The 4,530-nt window shown below is 45.3% G+C and overlaps 1 pseudogene across 1 annotated transcript; it reads left to right on the top strand.

Moving 5' to 3' along the window:
- The first annotated feature begins 435 nt into the window (after nucleotides 1-435).
- LOC311619215 (protein mago nashi homolog) lies at nucleotides 436-939 on the top strand (annotated as a pseudogene). The gene has a single exon. The product of its transcript is annotated as a protein mago nashi homolog (transcript).
- Nucleotides 940-4,530: the final 3,591 nt, after the last annotated feature.

Raw genomic sequence — 4,530 nt, forward strand, 5'->3', positions numbered from 1 at the left:
TGCACATGTGTGTGTGTGTGTATGTGTGTGTGTGTGTGTGTGTGTGTGTGTGTGTGTGTATTAGTAGCCCTGTGCACGAATCCATGTGCCAGAAGGTCATTGCCACCCTCCTGTAGCTCCTCCTACCCTCTTCTCCCCTTCCCCCCTCATGTCTTGCTGCTCTGCCCCCTCCTGTGGGTCTCTGCTGCCCGCTTGTAGTTTGATGCCCCACCCTCCTGCAGATCTGTGATTCTGTTGTTACGCTGTTGGTTGTTACACCTCAGGGCATAACGGATAATTAGCATATTTTTCTCTTATTATATAGGAGATCTCTCTCTCTCTCTCTCTCTCTCTCTCTATATATATATATATATATATATATATATATATATATATATATAGATAGATAGATAGATAGATAGATATATTATTTTTTTTTTAGGCAATATCATAGCCATGGAGAGTGACTTTTATCTGCATCACAAGGGCAAGTTCGGCCACAACTTTCTGGAATTTGAGTTCTGACCGAGTGGGAAATTGAGATATGCCAACAACAGCAATTACAAAAATGATGTCATGATCAGAAAAGTGGCTATGTACATAAGAGTGTGATGGAGGAACTGAAGAGAATAATTGATGACAGTGAAATTACCAAAGAGGATGATGCTTTGTGGCCTCCCCCTGATCGAGTGAACCGGCAGGAGCTTGAAATCATCATTGGAGATGAACACATTTCTTTCACAGCACCAAAAATTGGGTCCCTTGTTGATATCAATCAATCCAAGGACCCAGAAAGCTTATGAGTATTTTATTATCTTGTCCAGGATCTGAAGTGTTTGGTCTTTAGTCTTGGATTACACTTCAAGATTAAACCAATCTAGATTGAATATTGGTGTGGTCACAAGGGGTGGTGGGAGTAGCTGTTTTTAATTAACACTATCAGGAAATTTTTGTGTATATCAGGGCAATATTTTTTTTATAAACTATAAATGATTGTCTTTAATAAATACATAACAAAATGCAATTTTTGTTTTATAGAAAAGAAAAAATAAATTAAAAGGCAGTATATTGTTCAGTCTTTTATTCCACAATTCCAAACTCCAGAAGACTCTAAAGACCAAAAGTTACTTGTAATTCACTTCCATGAAGCTATTTATCATTTTCATATATTCCACTTAGTGTGAATGTTGATACATTTCATTGCAGAAATATCAATGTCTGATTCCATGGTCCCAGGTGCCACCTCAAGCCCCACTGTGGTTTCCCTTACACAGTATCTGTACTACGTGTCTTTTCTGAAATCTAAAAGATTCTGAATCCCAAGAGTCATCCGGACCCACGGGTTAAGTGAAGGGATTGTGGTCTGACAGCCAAGTCCAGGCTTAAGTTTTACAGCAAAAGGATTTCAAGCTTGAATGCCTGCTCCTTAGAGCTGCTGGCAGGGAGGGCTCCCAGGAAAACAAGATGGAGTGGGGGGACTTGGACAGCTCGGGCAGTGACTATCTACTGACTGGAACACAATGTAGTGTTTCAATACTTTAACAAGAGCAGCGCAGGGGTATGCCAGCTGCCTAGGAGATAGGGCTTCATCTCTTGCAGGGGCCAGACTACATTCTCATCTCCTCACTTGTTTCCTTCAAACATTTAAATGAAGCTCTGGTTGGGGATAAAAGAAGTGAAGCGTGTAGAACACTTAAGGAACTCAGTGGGTCTCGGCTACTTTGATTGTTCCTTCATCCAGTAAGTGTTTCTTGATCACTTTGTACTATCTACGGGGTGGGGAGGGGGAGAGGCAAGACAATGCTTACACTACTGGGTGAACTCAAGCAGGAAGACAATGTGCATTTGCAGTTAGAAGCAAATTGGACTGAGTAGCTTAAAGTCAGATTTCAGAGGGGGAGAGTTTGGCCTTGAGAAAAGAAAACTTGTTGGGTAAGAAACGTGCCCTCGGTGATGTTAGGAGGCCTAGGCCAGGTCAGGCTGACTCACTCTGCAACCATAACACCGTCCTTTCCTCTCTGGTCCCAGTCTTCCTCAGCAACAAAATGTAGACTTAGCCTTCAACCTACTCTCTTCCTTTCCCCTCTCTGTGATACCGAATATCTGAAGGACTATCATCTAGGAGAAGAGAAATCAGACCTAATCTCTGTGACTCCCAGGGGCACACCCAGACCAAAGTGTGGAAGCTGTGGGAGGCAGATTTCTGCTCAAATGAAGGACTTTCTAAAATGTTGTCCTACAGTCAGGAGGGCTGCCTGCCTCATCCGCATCCCAGAGAGGCAGTCCCAGGTTTGGGCACTGGGCAGGGACTCAGAGCAGATGGCCATGTGGTCTTTGCCCATCCAAAGGATCTGGAATTCCGTAAGCTGGGCCTCCAGAAAGGCCTGGTATTTGTAGAGCGTTTGCCACCTTCCCAAGTGACAATTTCATCTAATTGTCTAGAAGACAACAAGGCAGGAACTCCCAGTCTTTAAGGAGGTGTTGGGGCCCAGGACCCTGGGTGAAGAGCAGAAATATTCTCCTGAATGACTGGATGTTAAGGGAGGGGAACTTATAGTCATTTGTGCACATACAACATAAAATGCAAATTGTTTAGTAAAGAGCAGAATATAATCAGTGGGAGTTTAGTGGTGACAAGGGCTGGCAGGGGTCAATGGAGTAGTTTGAGTCCTCACTATCCTCTGCCCTCTGGAGTGAAGGGGGAATGCAGCTGCTGTCCTTGAGGAGTGTAAAGTGGGCTGACTCATCTACAGGAAACTGTGAGGGGATAAGGCCCAGCAAAGTCTGTTCTGCTTGTTGCCAGAGAGGAGAGGTGAACTGAGGGTTACAGAGAAGGACAGAGAAGAGAGGTGAACTGAGGGTTACAGAGAAGGACAAGCAGAGGTAGTGGACACATGTTGATAGGTAAGGATGAGTGGAATGTAGAGGGCAGAGGATGGGCAGGAGTGGTGATGGGAGCCCCATGAGTAAGGTCTTGGAGAGTCACCGGCCTAGGTCCACAAATACTCTCCTTCCAGAAGTAAAGCAGGGCCAGTTTTGGAGCCGACCTAGGGATCACAGAAGTGGGGACACTGATTTAATCATGAAAATACCTCCCCTTGGCCCGCATTTGGGAGCATGCCAAATATATATATACTGAGTGGCAAGATTATTATGATCTCTGAATGCATAATAATCTGGCCACTCAGTGTGTGTGTGTGTGTGTGTGTAATTCATGCACCGGGCCTCTAATATATATATATTCGTGAATGGGTGGGGTCTGGCCAGCCTGGTCAGGAGGAAGGGACATGGGTAGTTGGCTGGCCTGCCTACTGGTGGAACTCCTGGTCGAGGGGACAATTTGCATATTAGCCTTTTATTATATAGGATATACACTGAGTGGTCAGATTATTATGTGTTCAGAGATCATAATCTGGCCACTCAGTGTGTATATATATATATATATATATATATATATATATATATATATATATATTCATTGATTTCAGAGAGAAAGGGAGAGGGAGATAGAAACATCAATGATGAGAGAGAATCATTGAATGGCTGCCTCTTGAATGCCTTACACTGGAGATTGAGCTTGCAACCCAGGCATGTGCCCTCAACCACTGAGCCACATTGGCTGGGCAATACTGCTTTTTAAGGATGAGTTGTGTATTACTTGATGGAAGCTTGACTAAGCCAGAGAGCTTGCTGGGAAGGGCTAGGGTGGGGTGATAGAGTCCTGAAAGTGGCTGGCACATGAGAGACAGCTCCAGGGAACCCCAGGAAGGCTTTGATTGAACCTGGGTGGTGACTGTCCAGCTACCCTACCAACCCAGGGACCTGATAACTCTGAGAAGGAGAGTGTGGCTGGGCCTGGTGCCAGACAGGACTCAAGACAGTGCCAAGGCAGGTAGCAGGCAGCAGGCAACAGGCCTTTGAGACCCTGGCTGGGCAGAGCCATGTTCTGCCGGCAGAATGTCACCTTTTTAGGCCTGGGCCTTGGGGCAGCTGGAGGGTTGGCATCCTGGGGTAGTAGCAGGGACAGACCTTTAGTTATTGTTTTTGGCCCTGCTTAGCCCCACCTATGCCCTTGCTACTCCTGCCAGCTCAAGGTTATCTCCATGGTGATGTACTGCCTGAGGCTTGCCATTTGCCCTTTCTTTCTTTCTTTCTTTCTTTCTTTCTTTCTTTCTTTCTTTCTTCCTTTCTTTCTTTTTTTAAAAAAATATATTTTATTGATTTTTTACAGAGAGGAAGGGAGAGAGGTAGAGAGCCATAAACTTCGATGAGAGAGAAACATTGACCAGCCGCCTCCTGCACACCCCTACCGGGGATGTGCCCGCAACCAATGTACATGCCTCTGACCGGAATCGAACCTGGGACCTTTCAGTCCGCAGACCGATGCTCTATCCACCGAGCCAAACCGGTTTCGGCTGTGCCTGGGACATTAAAAAAAAACCCAAAAAACAAGATAGTGATGCCTGGCCAGTGGGCATGGGTCAGTGGTTGAGCATTGACTTATAAACTAGGAGGTCACAGTTTGATTCCCAATAGAAGGCATGCAGGAGG

The sequence above is a fragment of the Pipistrellus hanaki genome, assembly GCF_964339955.1.
Source record: "Pipistrellus hanaki genome assembly, chromosome: 3".
NCBI classification, from domain to species: Eukaryota; Metazoa; Chordata; class Mammalia; order Chiroptera; family Vespertilionidae; genus Pipistrellus; species Pipistrellus hanaki.